The sequence below is a fragment of the Mus musculus genome, chromosome 1 (genome assembly GCF_000001635.26).
Source record: "Mus musculus strain C57BL/6J chromosome 1, GRCm38.p6 C57BL/6J".
Lineage (NCBI taxonomy): Eukaryota > Metazoa > Chordata > Mammalia > Rodentia > Muridae > Mus > Mus musculus.
In genome coordinates, this window is record NC_000067.6 from 33,132,272 (window position 1) to 33,149,364 (window position 17,093).

The 17,093-nt window shown below is 35.9% G+C and overlaps 1 long non-coding RNA gene across 1 annotated transcript in view; it reads right to left on the reverse strand.

Annotated features, from left to right (window-relative positions):
* Positions 1 to 971: 971 nt before the first annotated feature.
* The window catches only part of Gm39616, a 42,924-nt gene continuing 26,802 nt past the window's right edge, over positions 972 to 17,093 (reverse strand). The window contains exons 2-3 of the long non-coding RNA XR_865316.3: positions 2,589 to 2,733; positions 972 to 2,069 (exon numbers count right to left, since the gene is read on the reverse strand). This is a non-coding gene — a long non-coding RNA (predicted gene, 39616). The remainder of the gene's footprint in view (positions 2,070 to 2,588; positions 2,734 to 17,093) is intronic.

Genomic DNA, 17,093 nt, shown 5'->3' on the forward strand with positions numbered 1-17,093 from the left:
CATTTGCCCCGCTCCCACCCTGTTATCAGCTCTTTAGAGAAGATTGCAGAGAAGATAGGATAGGCTTTCTTGAGCAGCTAACGTTAGTTAACTAAAAATGGGATCAAAGTATTTGAGCCAGTATTTGATACAACATTATGGCGTGACCATTGGAATCAAGTAATGATTGACTACAAAGATAATGGTAACCATGATTATAAAAAATCATAAGTAGCAAGAGAGGGGCATTTGGGTCTGTAAGATGTAGGACATTGTATTTTAACCAGTGGTTGTTGTGTACATAGAGAAAGCAAAGTCACTTTTACTTTTAAGAAACAAAATATACTCTTAAGAAACAAAGTAAAACATAATTTTTGTTCATAAAAATGGTAGAAAATTTTTTAAAAGAAATGCTTTTTTATTTTATGTGTATGTATATGAATGTCTGTTTGTGTGTGTGTGGAAGCCTGGCGGCCATAAGAGTGTGCTAGAGTTACATGCAGTTGTGAGCTGCCAGAAGTGAACACTGGGAACTGAGCACAGGTCCTCTCTAAGATTATATGCTCTTAACAACCGAACCATTTCTCCAGTCCCTATTAATAGGAAAATCTAAAGAACAAAATAAAAATTACCTGTAATCTCACTGTGCAGAGAAAACTGCTGTAATATTCCTTATTTTCTTTTCATATAAAATTGATCAAGTGAACTGTGTGTTAATACACAGGCACACCAATACATTTTATCTCATTCAGTGTGGCATCCCATTCTGTATTAGACCATATGATTGTTCCATATAAATGAATGTTTTATTAGCTATGAGATTATTGAATAGATCAAGCTATTGTCATAATACCATACCATAATGTAACATTGTTATTATTTATCAATAAAATATGTTTGAAAATAATAAACACAGGAAAAACCTTAAACATAAAACCTTGCTTAAAAGCATCAAATTGATTTCAAAAATAAACTTCAACTCATTGTAGTATGAGACATTTTTTATTTCATTTTAATAAACTGGATAACAACGAACTGTATCTCAGGTGGATAACAGAGTTAGTAAAACTGATAGGAGCTGCCTGCAGAAAAAGTATCACTTAAAATTAAAAAACAATCAGCAGTGAATTTAATGAGGATCAATATAAAACATTGCAAAGATGTTCTTATATAAGCCTTTATATTTTTGTACCTAAAATCATTGGAACTTATGGAATCTGTCAACTGTTACAACACAGGTAAAAGGTACTTATATGCATGTAGAAAATAAAAAGGTTGACATTGTCATATTGGTTGGCACTGATTAAGTATTAAGCTATATATTTTGAAGAAGAATAAATCAGTAGTTTAAGGGAGAGGAGGAATTAAGATTTGTGTGGAAAATGCAGAATCCACAAAGCTTATGATAAACTGAGCACATATATTTTGTAAAATTCAAAGTCAAATATAATAACCATCAAAAAAAGTAAGACAACAGAAAGCAGACTTGTGATGAGGTAGAATACTCATCCAAGCTGGTTCTTATCTCCATGATCTCCTCTGCTGGATTTGATGCTTCTTGGTTCAGGCAATAAAAGATACACAAATATATGCACAGTAACAATTCAGATGCATAAATGTATGCACAGCAACAATCAGGTACACAAAGGTATGAACACTAACAATTCAAGCCCACAAATATATGCACAGTAACAAGTCAGGCACACAAATATATGTACAGTTAAACAAATCAGGTGTGATTGCAATTTGTCACACACGGTGGGAGCTCAATATATCTGTTCCAATTTTTAAATTAAAAAAAAAGGTCTTTAAAATTTTTTATTACAGTTTTTTAGCGTGTGTGAATTTGTGTTTTAACTTGCTGAGCCTTTAATGTGGAGACCAGAGGACAATTTGCAGGAGACAATTTTTTCCTTCTACCATGTGGGTCTTGGGAATTAAACTCAGGTCTTCAGGGTTGGTGGAAAGCTCTAGTACCCACTGAGCTATTTTGCCAGCAAAGATTGAATTGTTCATCATCTCCATGTTATAAATAGTATCTTCCTGTCACAGATGAAGTAACCAATGTTTAAGCAGTTCTTTCTGTTTCACTGTCCAAGTAGAGATTATAGAAATTAGTGATGTTAGATGTTAAACTCTGGTTAATTTGACTTTGACTCATTGTGCCTAACTATCAAACTCTCTTACACAGTTAGTTACAGTGGAATATGTTCATATTAGAACAACAAATTAGTTATTAACATCAACATTTCCTCAGTATAACTGGCTTTTGCACAACACTATAATGATTTCAACTCTGAATTAATCGTCATAAAGGCAAATTTGGAACTAAAAATAGAATACACTTCTAAAATACCCTTCCTTTTATTTTTTTAGATAGAATTGGCACAAAGAAGTGAATGGGAAAAAAAAAGAGCCACATGTCTCTGAAGGTCACTGTGGTTGCTCTAGGGACAAACTGACAGAGTGAGCAATGGATTCCTGTGAGTCCTGGCTGGACTCCACTTCATCTCCATACTTCTCCACAGCAGCCTAAGCCACCCAGGAATGGATGCACAGAGGCATGCACCCCCCCACCCCATAGCCCTGGCTCCCCACAGGGACCTCACCTGTCTCTAGCATCTGATTTCCTTGAAGTCCTTGAAGCTGAGTGTCCTTGAAGCTTCACAGTCACTGGTAGATGTTTGGCGATCTTTGTTTCTTCTGACCCTTCAGTCACCCCTTTGGGCCATGACTTTTCGGCTTCCCCCACAACTATGGAAGTTGTAATCCCTGAATTAGGTGTCTTGCCTTGTAACTGATGGTGATCCAGCTACTATGCCAGAAGCCAAACTAATGCAGCAAATGTGCTTTTCAAATAAAATATGAGCATACCAAAACATTTTCAACTAGATATGTTTTCAAAGACACAAAAAGAAACATGGGGTATAAATTCTAAAATAGAATATTTTGGCTAAGACAATAAGTTGAAAATGTAAAGAAAGGTTTTGTTTTGTTTTGTTTTGTTTTTAAAAAAAAAGGTCCTTTGCTCAGATGAAAGCACAAATAAGAAAAAGTCTTTGTCCACACTGAAATTAATTTTCTTCAATAATAATACATATTTTTCCAAATAAAGTAGTTAATATGTTAATAACAGGAATAAGTAAAAATGTCCATGCATTATTTTTACTCAATTTACAACTACATGGAAGCCTATACAGAATAAGAATACAACTAAGATGAGGCTACTAAGATGTTTTCCATGCAAGAGTAGTAACCCTCAAATACTCAGTATCTAATTAGAAAGACAGCAAAACATTATAAAAATTAACAAGATTCATGCTATCTATACACAATAGATAATATGCTAATGATATGGTGATATGGTGGTTTCAATGAGAATTATTCCTGTAGGCTCACACATTTGAATACTTGCTTCATAGTTGGGTGGCTGTTAAAATCAAGTTAAGACCCACTCAGTAGAAAGGAATGTATTCATGCCTGGTGGGATGAACCTAGCAACTACCCCTGGCTGACGAGGTCTAGAGGAAACCTTAGAGGAAAAGTTAATACTGCCATTTTCTGAAATCAATAAAAATTCTAAATACGTATCCTTATAGCCACAGATAAATGTAGATCTTGCTCTTCAGCAAAGAAGCTTTTTTTTTTTCAGCAGATGGAGGCTACTACAGAGATCTGTCAAAATACAGAAAATAAGTGTGGAGTACTCACCTCAAACTGCTATATCTACAATGTAACCTCAACACCTAAGACTCAGACAACCTTGAGACAAAGATGATGGAAAGATTGTAAGAGCCATAGGACGAGGATGCCGGCTGATAAATTGCATCTTCTAGACATGACAGAGGGGTTGCCTCCATGAAATCTCAACAAATATGTTTGCTTAGACAAGACAGCATAGTGACTATACCAATCAACATGCAGTGTGAATGAAAGATATTTCACAAGACCCTTCATAGTGAAGAGCTATAGACATCTATCTAATAGCTGGGGAGTGAGGGAGAATCAGTGTTCTCCAGGAGCAAGCTTCCTTCAATCCCAAGTGGTTACTCTAAATACATATGCAAAAGAGTAGAATCAATGGACTAAGTAGGTTTTAAGATGTGTGTATATGTACATATACTCATACATGTGTATGCAACAATAATAATTAGAGAAGAAGAGGTCATGAACTTAGAGCAAGGGTTGAGCACGGAAAGAGTTGGAAAGGGGAAGAGAGGTAGAAATGATGTAAAAGTATTACTCATGTGTGACATTATCAAATACATTTTAAAAATTAATTTAAAAACTTATTTTCTGGTAGACTCATTTAAATTTTGGAAATCTGGCCCACTTTCCTTTAGACATGTACATATAACATTCATTTCTTGGCTCTATGTACACCCCCCCCCATTCCCCAGCCCTTCAACTCCTCCAGCCCCCTCACATCCACCCCTGCAAAGCCCTTGGCTATAACTAGCTACAAAGACTCATTAGCATACCAGTGACTTCAATACACTACTACTAAACTGCAAGTGAGCACTGTTGTCGATGTTTTTCTTGTCTCTGCGGAAAGCCACATTTTCAGGAGGTAATAAGCCTACATCTCCCTACACCTCATCTCTCGAAAACAGCCATTACCATCAGAAGGGCCCATTAGTATAATTTCTCAAAATAACACATGGCAAGGCTTGGGTTGGGTTTAAGCAATTTCTCTATTCTGTAACTCTATTGTGGAGCAAAACTTTGAGGTGTCCGGAGACAAAGCAAGTGAAAACAAACCCTTTACCGGCTGCTCCACGTGGGGTGGATCAATAACACTAACTGACAACTTTCGTCTCAAATTCAAGCCATTGAAGTTTCCCTTTTCTACGCTCGAGTATCTATCTGTTCTCTGCTCTTCAAAGGACTGTATGCTTCAGAACAGGGAAGGGCAGCTCATACACAGTTCCACAGTTCTGTTTAAATTGTAGCCTTCGCTGGTTCTGGGGCTGCCGGGAAGTGATGAAAAGGGCACAGAGCTTTGATGATTTATTCCTCAGTAGCAAGGAGGGAGCAGCACCAAGAACAAGGACACAGGCTTAGGAGGCAGCAAGCTGGGCCTATCTTACATACAGCTAAGCTCTGCCTCTTGTTTGTCTTGTTTGTGTGAGCCTGTGCAAATTTCTCCTCTCCTTGTTTAAAATAATATACTAGTGATAATTACCTTTCTCAGTCATCCAGAGAAGTATGCCAGTTATTGACTTTGAAATACTTAGTCTAGAGCTTGATTTCAGATAACAGCTAGGACTTCCTATATGCTATATGTAAGAAGCTTATAATTCATTTGTTTATCTATTCAACAAACAGTTACCCAGCACATGTATGTGTTAGTCACTGTTCTAGACATTGTCCTGGAAATGTCACCGAGGAAGGCTGACTCCTTCCTTCCCATATCTTGCATATTTACTGGATAAATCTTAAGAATATAATATGCTAAGCATTATGTATAGATAGATAGATATATCTACTACTACTAAACATACACACATATATATATTTGTGTGTTATATATGCATATTTATATGTATATACATATATTTTATATATTGTACATATATGTGTACCTATATATACATATATAATATACACATATAAATATGTGTGTATTTATATATTATATATTATATGTGTGTATACATTGCTATGTGTTATGTTATATATCATATATCATATATAAATATATATGTATACATATATGTCTATACATGTGTAACATAAAATATGTATACATAATATATAATAGATGAATATATGTATAGTTACATATAAATATACATATATAATATAAACTTAATATATGTATATACACATATTATATATGTGTGTGGGAGTATGTGTGTATAATGAAAATTAGATTCACCAAAGCTACAAAATTTCACCTAAAGTCCTTAAGGGCATCTGTTCTATGCAAACAGGATCCAAACAAGCCTCAGGAAATCACATTGCACTAGCGAGAGTGGGTATTTTCTACCATAATTTTATATTTGAGTCTCTTCTATCTGTCAATAAATGAAAATGAAATAAAAAATGAATATTTTCTTAATTTTCTTTTAAAGCAGTTTTGGGATAATTTCATAATTGAGTACTGCATTTACATTTTTCCATCCCACCAACTTTCGCTTCAAATTTCCCTGTAAATTTCAAATAGTACATCTATTGGGCTAGCCATCAGAGGAATGAAAACCAGGGCTGAGCTGGAAATGTCACTCGGCAGCAGAGCACACATCCAGTACGTTCAAAGCCCTGAGTGCTGCGAGAAAACGAGAAAGAGAAAGCAAGACGGCAAGTCAGCAGTGGATGAATGTGCCAACATCAAGCCTGCTAACCTAAGTTACATCCTCAGGACCCACATGGTAGGAGAGAACAGACTCCCACTAGCTGTCCTCTGAACTCCTCACAAGTGCTGTGACATGCTTGCACACACACACAGACGTGCATGTGCAAACATATGCACACACACACAGACGTGCATGTGCAAACATATGCACACACACACATGATCACACACACAAATGAAAGTTTTAAAGTGGAAAAAGAGAAAATGGGGCAGGAGAGAAAAAGGAAGGAGGAGAAACTAGAAAAGGCATGTCATTCATTAGGATGAGCATATTAAAAAGGGGAGTTTTGGTGTAGTTGTGGAGAAATTAGAACACTTCAACACAGCTGTTAAGAGTATAATTGTACAGCCACTTTGAAAAAAATCTGGCTGTTGCTTAGGAGATTCAACAGCTGTCAGAGGATTAGGCTTTCCTCTGAAGTATATAACCAGGAGAAATGGAAAGCCATGTTCACATCAAAACATGTACACATATGATCACAGCAGAATCTCTATAACATCAACAATAGGAATAATCCACATATCTGGTATCAAAACAGTGAATGAGCAAAACATGTTCTATGTAGCTCTATGATGGAGAACTACATGTCAACAGAGGTATGAAGTGTCATGTGTGCTACAACATGGATAAACTTTGAAGACAGTATGTCAAATGAAAGCGTACAGTCACAATAGGCCACGTGTATGAGTTTGCTTACATGGAGTGGTAAGATGGGCAAGCCATAGAGACACAGAGACAGAGTAGATTAGTTTGCCAGGCAGTAGTGAGAAGGAATAAAAAGTGCTTAATAGATACAGAGTTGAAGAGGGTTGATGAAAATGTATTAAAATTAGTAACCATGAGAAAATGAGAAAGCAATGAACTTATAGCTTATGTGAATCTATCTCAATAAAATCATTTTAGAAAAAGCATTGGACACTCAGGGAAAATTTCCTTCACTGAATGTTCTTCTATATTCAACATTCTGTATTTACTTTCTGATACAATATCACAGACTTGAGGAAGGTCTCTTTATCACTAAAACATCAAAGTCCTCACCCTTGCTCTTGTTTCACTAGCTTGTAGTTACACCCTAACTTTACACCTTCAGTGTGAATATACAAAATAAAATCTATTCAAAGTAATAGGGTAATTTTTCCCAGTGAGCCTTAACAATTTTCTGCTGTCTAGAATGATCAAGTCTATGGGTCTTTTGCTGACAGTGGGACTCTGATGACAGAAAAGAGAATGAAGATGAAGTACCAAGAGGGGAAGGCAGAGAGCATCCTCATTCTGAGACGAATATATACTCACAGAGGCAGGGTGAAAATAGTGAACAACAATAGATTCAGAGCCCTGACAACCTACACCTGATAGGAACATAATACTTAGTGCAAGTAGGGGTTGTACTTTATTCTATTTAAATTTTATCCAGATAAAGCTAGGAACCTCAAAACAAAACAAAACAACCACAAACAATCTCGTAGGCATTGCTTGGAATATATTATATTTTTGATTTGACTAAATGTGAATAGTGTGAGGTTTAAAAATCACCCATATATTTTATCAGCAGATGGTACTAGCATTTTTCAGAGGCAAAAACAAACCTGTAAGTGAAAGGAAGGAGTCTGAATTAATAGCAAAGGGTTAAATAAATGTAATAAAAATTATGAAAAGAAAATATAACTTTCACTCATCAAAACATTCTTGATCTTCTAGATAATATATTTTAAAGTGTTACTAATATTGAATAGAAATATAGTTCTATTTCTGTGAAAAATTCCCCTTGAAGAATCCAATAGCGAGTATGATACTTATGAAAGAGCTATAAGAAAGAGCACTTGGAAATCAGAAATATAAAGGATAGATGACGATAGTAAAAAAATATTTTAAATCAAATGATTTATAGTGTTTTGATGAAGAAAAAGAAAACCAGAGATCCAGGCCATTTCAATTGCTCTTATTAAATAAAATTAATAAAATATCTACTACCATCTCCAGCTGAGGGAGATAATGAAGGTACCCATTGTCAAAACAAAGGAAAATTTGTAAATGATGTTTTGTAGATTTTTATTTAAGCTAAGTTTTCAATAAAAATTTGAGCCCTCTTTCATATTGTATACATTTTCTAACATCAGATTTGGATCTGAATTACAACACTTTCACTTACTGTGTGACACTTGAAAACTTAATTTAAAGTAGCTCGTGGAAATTTCTCCAAGACTTATCATATATTAAGACACAAAGAAAGTCTCAAAAATACAGAAGGACTTAGATACCTTAATGGGATAAAGCTGGATATCAACAGCAATGGAAACTACAGAAAATTCACCACCCAGGCGAATACACTCACCATAGTCCCCTCTGGGTGGGTTCATTTTTTTCCCTTATAAGTGTCAACTGTCTTTTATTTTATTTTATTTTATTTTTATTTTATTTTATGACAAGTCTTGAGTTGACATCTATCTTGTCAGCTATTAAAACAGCGATACCTGCTTGTTTCTTAGTTTCATATTTTCAGAATAACTTTTTTTCAGTTTTTTACCATAAGGTAGTATCTATCTTTGGTAGTGAGATATGTTTTGGGAAGGCAACAAAAAGATAGATTCTAATCTGATCTGTTAATCTATTTCTTTATATTGGTGAATTGAGGCCATTGGTATTCAAAATACCTATCGAAATACACACATTGATTTTTATCAATTTGTTGATTTTGTAGCATTTGCCTTAGACCTGCTTAGATACTTCTCATGGTATTTTATTCATTCTCTGTGGAGATGTGTTTATCTTTCTCTTCAAACTTAAGCATTCCTTCCAGTGGAGGTGACTTAGTAGTCCTAAGTTCTTTTAGTCTACTTTTATAGTGGAATTTTTTATTTATTGTTCAAGAGTAATTAATAGTTTTTCATAGTATAATAGTCTGGTTTAACAGTTTTAATCTTTATAACATGAGATACATCTTTTCAGCCCTGTCAGGCTTTAAATGTTTCTATAGGATAATCAGTGTTATTCTGATAGGCCTGAATTTATAGGTAACTTGGCACTTTTTTCTCACAACTTTTAATATTCTTTGTCTATTTTTTTTTTTTACTGATTTAACTCTAATATGCCTCAGGGAGTTTCTTTTCTCACCTGTGTGTTTTGTGTCTTATAGCCGTTTTGTATCTGAGCCACATCTTTCTCTAGATTTGAGAATATTTCTTGTATAGTTTTATTAATATTTTCTATGACTTTGGTAAGGTATACTTTTTCATCTTCTATGCCCATAATTGGAAGGTTTCATCTTTCACCATATTTTTCAGGTTTCATTTGTATTTTTAAAATAATGTATTGTTACAAATAATTTAAACAAGTCCAACGTCCCTTCATGAGTGAAAGTCATAGAGGGACTGGGGATTGAAAGAATACACCAAAACACAATAAAAGATGTATAAGAAAAGTGGCATTGACTTTTATTGAACAATTCAATTATTCTCCCCTTCCTTTGTTTCCTGACAATCTATTTTCACATTAATTCTATTGGTGAGGGTTTTTATTTGGCTTATTGAATTGTTAAATTCCTCCACATTATTCCAGGCTCACTTTACTTGAGAAATTCTCTTTACTGAATTTTATTTTTATATTTTTGATTGACTTTATCTCATCCAAGTTTTTATCATTTTGTAGTACATTCATATCTTCATTAAGTTGTTTGAGCATAAATCATTTTTCTGAAAGTTCTTCCAAATCTTTTCCACTGGGAGCAATTACAATGGGATTAGTGATTTTTAGAGAAGACATGTATCTTAATTTTCTTGTTATTGTTTGTGTACTGGGACCTTCACATCAGGAGTTTATTTGTTGGTTGGGTTTTTCTAATTTCTTATTATTATTTTTAACTCAAGTACCCAATGTTGAGGTGGGGACTCAGTCATAGTAGGGCTGAGCTATAATGTTCCTCTATAGGTCTGATATTGGTGCCATAAGCTCCATCTCTGTCTTCCTCTGAGGTCAGATACAATACTGGACCCACTTCTCACTGAATCTACGCTTCTCATTCAGTTATGAAATTCCCTGTGCTTATGAACCTCATGCTGGATCAGACCTGGTTCCCATGCTGGGCCCATAGCTTATACTGTGAGCTGTGGAACTCCCTATACCTGACATCGCTGTGTGTCCATTCATGGTTCCACGACCATAAACTGTAGGATTTCCTACACCTGCGGGCCCTACCAGAGTCATCTGTGGCTTTGTTCCTGAATACACAGCTTACCCTGTAAGTTGTAGATCTTCCTATGCATGTGGGCTTTATTCTGGGACAATAAGACACTCCTTACCAGGTACACAACTTGTGCTTGGAATTGTGGGAGTCCCTGTACCTGGCCTCTGTCTAGTCACTGAAACATCTATCTTCCTTGGTTGACATTAGAATCAGTTTCCAATGTAGATTATATCAAATGAAGATTAAAGAAGCACCTATACTTATGTACTGAGCAACTACTGGATTCTCAGCCTCTTTGTTGTAATACAACCCCTGGAGGGCATTCCAGAACGTACCACATAAGTAAATCTAGTAAATCCACATATTGATTCTATTAATTTTTTCTCTGGAGAACCCTGATTAATACAACACACATAAATAAATAAATCTATTTCATCACATGAGTAGACTCAAAGATATAAATACATGATCATCTCAATAGATGGAGGAAAGGGTTTTAACAAAGTCCAACATCTTTTCATGGGTAACAGTCAAAGAGGGCCTGGGAATTGAAAGAATATACTACAACGCAATAAAAGCTGTATATGGCAAACTTGTAGCATCATCACATTGAATGGACAGAAACTCAAAGCATTTCCACTAAGATCAGGATCAAGATAAGATACACACACTCTCTTCTTCTGCTCAATATAACACTTAAGGGCTTGCTACAGTCATAAGACAAGAAAAGGCAATAAAGAGGACATAAATGAGAGACTCCAAACATTCTATCCAAAGATAAAACTTTTAAAACCTCTCAGAGTTGAAAAATACCTTCAGCCAAGTGGCAGGATACAAAATTACCCCACAAAAATCAGTAGCCTTACTGTAAACCAATTGCAAACATACTGAGAAAGAAATCAGAGAAAAGAATCCCATTCAAAATACACACACACACACACACACACACACACACATCACCTTAAAATAAGTCTAACCAAGGAAATAGAACCTTTCGTAAGACATTGAAGAAAGAAAATGATGAATGTACTAGAAGGTAGAATGTGGTTCTGTGCTCATGGTCCAGAAGAATTAACTTTGTGAACTCGGCCATCTAACTAAAGCTGATCGACCAATCCAATTCAATGGCAATAAAAATTCCAAAATAATTTCTACCAGACATAAAAGAGACAATTCACACTTCATATAAAGGCATCAAAGATTGATGGCCAATGAAATACTGAATAAAAGCAATACTGGAAGAGGTGTCATCATACCTGGTTTCATTATGTTGCAGAGTTATTATAATAATAAAAACAGCATGATATCTGCTGAATAATAGATACCTAGATTGATGAAATATAATTGAAGAACCAGACATAAGTCTCTATTCAGCTACAGTTACATCATTTTGACAATGATATAAACTTCAACTTAAAGGCACAGATAAGACTTTCTAAACAGGACTGTGGTAGCACATGAAATAAGACAGGCAACCAACAAATGGGCTTTCATTAAACTAAAATCTTCTGCACAGCAAAGGAAATAGTCAAATAAGTGAAAATCCAACCCACCTAATAGAAAAAAAGAATATTTGACAGATTTTCTTCTAACAGAGAATTAAGGCTAAACAAGAAAATCAAGAAACCTAAATATTAGAAATATAAGTCAATTTAAAAATACATTTCAGAGCTGAATGAAAAAGAAGACATAGAAGTGCTGATAAACATTTTTAAGAAGTCCTCAACATCCTTAGTCATCAGGGAAGATTAAAACTCCTTTAAAATTCCACGTCAGTCCACCAGAAAGGCATCAGCAGGCATACAAAAGACAACAGATGTTGGCTTGGATACAGCAAAAGAGAAACACATATGCACGGGTTATATAGCCACTGGGTAAATTAGTATGGATTTTTCTCAAAACAAACAGCCATAAAAACAAACTAGAAAAAGACCTACCACATGATCCAGTTGTATTCTTAGGCATAATCCCAACTTTATATTCTACTATAGAGATATCTGCACATCCATGTACATTGCTACTAGATTAGATCTCAATTTCTAGGAAGTGAAGTCATCCTAGAGACCCAACAACAAATGAGTGGATAAGGAAAAGGTGGTACTTAGGTATAATCCAATACCATTTAGATAGGGAGAAAAATGAAATTATGAAGTTTGCAGGTAAATGGATGTAACTTGGAAAATTTATAATGAGGTATCCAGGACCAGAAACACAAATATACATATATTCTCTCCTATGCAGATCCTAGCTTCAAACCTTTTCTTTTGTGCCTTTAACTTGAAGCATGAGTAAAAGCCAAAAATAAAAAGTATAAAGGTTCTTTTGGGAAAGAACATCAGGTAAAATGAATGTAGAAAGATAAAATACTAGGAGCAGAAATGCTTCAAAAAGGAGGAGCCTACACATAGACTTTGTGCAAAGGACTCCAATTGCACAGTAAATAATCTCAAGAATTGACAAATGGGATTAAATGAAATTAAAAAGCTCCTGCTCAGCAAAGGGATCAGTGGCTAGAGTGGAAAGGGCAGACTACAGAGTGGGAGAGAATATGCCAACATATCAGAGAAAGTATTAAATCTAAGATGTATAAAGAGCTGTAAAAATCGAACTTGGGAAACCCTACAAATCATCTGAATAGACCATCCTTAAAAGAAGAAAAACTAAATTTTCAATAAATGCTTGAGAAAGTGTGCACGACCCTTTGCAACCAGGTAAGTGCAGATTAAACCTGCTTTGAGGGGTCTCACCCCTGTCAGAATGTCTATTGTGAAAATAAAGCAAATGCTGGTCAAGGATATGTTGTAGTCGAGAATATGTTGAAAGGGGAAAATAGGTTCGTTGTTGGTAAGGATTTGAATCCATGAGATGATTATGGCAATGAGTGTGGAGGTTCCTCAAAACCCTAAAGACTGTACATAGCCCATCCACATCACGCTTGAGTACATACCCAGAGGACTCTAGATCAGTATCCACAGCCGTACCTGTACATCCGCATCTGGGACTGTGCCATTGAATTAGGTAAGACAGAACCTGCCTAGTTGTCAACCCTCAAGACTGGATAAGAAACTGGGCCACATATGCATGGTGTAATTTTATGCAGCATAAAGAGAATGAGCTGATGACATTTAAGGAAAAGACTTGCCGATGGACATTCTTATGTTAAACAAAATAAGCTAGATTCCAGATAAACAAATATCATGTTTTCTCTCATATTCAGAACCCTAGTACAGGAGCAGAGCATATTGAAACTAGGATCATTGGAAACAAAGGGACATCCTTAAGGGAGGTGAATGATAAGGAGCTGAAATGCAAGTGGTAAGAAGGCAGAAAGTCTGACTGGGGAACCTGGAATGAACTGGAAAGAGGCATGGCCAAGAGGAGGGTAGTGAGGGAGACTAATGAATAAACAAAGTATTATGCATACATATAAAGACGCCATGATGAATCCCTATGCTAGCCTAAAAAATAACTTAAAAATCCTACACTCCACCCCAAAACTACACAAGATGATGCATTAATGAAACACCATGCTGAGTGAGGGCTGGTCTGGGTTCAATCTCACCATGAGAAGAATCCAACATAAAAACTAGTAGGTATTTGGGATGGGAGATGGGGAGGAGGTTATTAACATCTTAAGAATCAGATACACAGAGATCAATATCTTAGAAAATTTTCTATTGTGAAAAAAATGAAAGTTTATACACAAAACCTAGAAACAAAACTGGGAACTAAAATAAAAAAAATAGTAAAATTACAAGACGAAAGGAGAAAGAATTTTAGAAATGATAGAAAATATTCTTAAAAATTAAAAGAAGATAAAAATCATGCCAAAAAGATGTCTGATGCTCTTACAGGGGACCCGAGTTCTGTTTCCAGCACTCGTGCTGGGTGGCTCACAACCTCATGTAAGTTCAGCCCTAGGGGATGGAACCCCTCTCCTAACATATGTGGATACTGCCTACATGTACACATAACCACACAGAGATGCACACAAATATACATAACTAAAATAAAATAATTCTTTTTTTTAAATAATTAGAAAAGGCAGGAAAATATTTATGAGCTCATTCTGAGGCTTATCTTTTCTGGGTGAAATAAGAAAAAGAAATATAAAACTGAAAAGCAAAAAAATAAAACATTTAAAATTCTAATAGCATTTCCTGGTTGTTGTCTCTACATGAGCTAAAGTTCTGTTTCATTTCCTTGCAATTCTCACCTTATGAATGTTTCTCCTGGGAACACCGTTACCTTGCTACCTTGATAGCCTTCTCATTTATAACATAAGGCTCGTCCCTATGTAGCTAGTGTAAGGCTTTTGTGAGGTAATTCCTATAAAGACCCTTAATCACTGCACAGATGAGATACCCAGAGAATGAAGAATGGATTCCACTTCTTGGTAAGGGGGTGGTAAAATGTTTGTGTAAAAGCATGGTCAGTGGGAGATACAACTCACTTTGAAAACACAATCTGCTGCAAAAAGAATGAATAAGAAACAGCTAGAGAGGCTGTTCAGGAGTCAAGAATGTTCACTCTTCTCATAGAGGAACCAAGTTTGGCTCCCAGTTCCCACGACAAGCTCAAAATTGTTTCAATTCCAGCTCCAGGGAATCTAGATCCCTCTGCTGCCCTCCATGAACACTGCATGCACATGCTCCACATACAGACAAGTAGGCATACATATGTCCACAGAAACCGAAAAAGTATTCTAAATGTCATGGTGTACACACACACACACACCCATACACACACACACACACACACACACACACACACATACACACACACACACAATCAAATACTGATTAAAGATTTCCCCTTGGGTTCATCAGCTTTACCATGCATGCATCACACCTAAGCTCCACACCACAGAACACCTTGCCTGTAGTCAGGCTTATACATCCCAACAGTTCAATTGAAATCTGGCAGATCCTTGTGTGTTAGTTCATACACTCAGAACCATAGCATCGTTCAAACACCAAAACCTACAGGCTATGTTTATCCTAATACACAGGGCATACTCATATCATGTATCTTAAAATGGAAAGTTAGAAGACTTTATACTCTTTACAAAATAATATCATGATATTTTAAGGCCTCGATGTATCTGTGTAGTTGAATATATTCCTCTGTAAACTTATTGCTTCCATACATTTTTATTGATTTTTATACAGATGAATGTTTTGCCTGCATGTATGTTTGTGTACCATGTGTGCTGACAGAGGACAGAAGAAAACATCATGGTCTCCTGAAACCTGGTTTATAGACAGTCTAGAGGTGTCATGTGAGCAATAGGAATAAAACTGAGTCCTCGAAAAATCATCCAGTGTTCTTAACTGAGCCATCTCTCCAGCCCTGCTACCATAGGTTATTAGTGCCTGGGATGGTACCTATCTGGTTTTTGCTTAGACAAATCTTTGAAAACATACTCTCCTTAGCTTAAAGAGATCTTAGCATGGGGTTTTTGCTTCTGATTGTGTAAAAGCTGTGACTATCCTTATCTTTTGCCTCCAAAACCTATACAGCGAAAAACTGTAAGAACTGTCAGATTCCTTTCAGGATAGTAAAGTGTCTAAGCACACTTTCACTTCCTAGATGGTACTAGCTCCTGAAGCTCCTGGAGGAATAGATAGAGCTTCAGAACTGTTTCTGGGGTTTCTTGTTGTCTTAACAGCCCCCGACCCTGCCAACAACCACAGCAGAACCAACTGTGTGGTTTACATGGTGTGTTTTGACAGCTGGGTCTCTGGGAAATTTTTTCTTTTATTTCAGTGGTGTTAGATGTTTTCTTTTGTTGATTGGTTGTTGTGTGAGGGATTGAGGGAGGGGTTCTTCTCAATGGGCTTCCCAAGCACGCACATAAAAGAGCTGGGACTCAATAAGATGCTGAAACATAAAATCATATTATACAGACTCAAAGGCTGGAAAAACAAGGGTTTGCGATTAATGGGGATCAAAAAGGTTGCTGTTTCCCACCCTTCATCCTAGCAATGATAGCCAACATTCCTATAATAAGAGACAGGTTAACAAAAAAGAATAATAAATTCCTTTATTTGCTCATTGATTTTTTTTTTTATCACACAGGAACTTTCATAATGAATATCCAAAGATCCAGAGAAAAACTTGGCTTTGGATTTACATTTGAATTTGAAGCCTATAGCAATGCAACTAGACAAAAAGGATGTTTCCTCTAATTAACAATTGGGTAAGGAAGCCAGCAAAACTGATTTTTGCACATCTTTCCTCTCTCCCACATACAGAACATGACTCCACTGGAATAAGAGTGTTTGGTCTATTATCATAGAACAAAGATTCTCTTTATGGCCAGCTCTTACACAGGAAGGAAAGGATGCCGGGGTGGTATTGCTAGATTTTTTATGGATGGTTGTAAAGAAGAATTCTAGTTGTTATGACTTCCCTCAGAGAAAATAGATTCTGGTTTCTATTACAAGTCCTGGAGGAAAAGGAGGGTGGAGGCAGAGGAGAACAGGCCAGGCATAGCAGCACATTCCTGGGCCCCACTGAGAGGTTGTGCAAGGGGCTCATGTATTTGGAGCCAATCTGGGTTAATAGTAAAA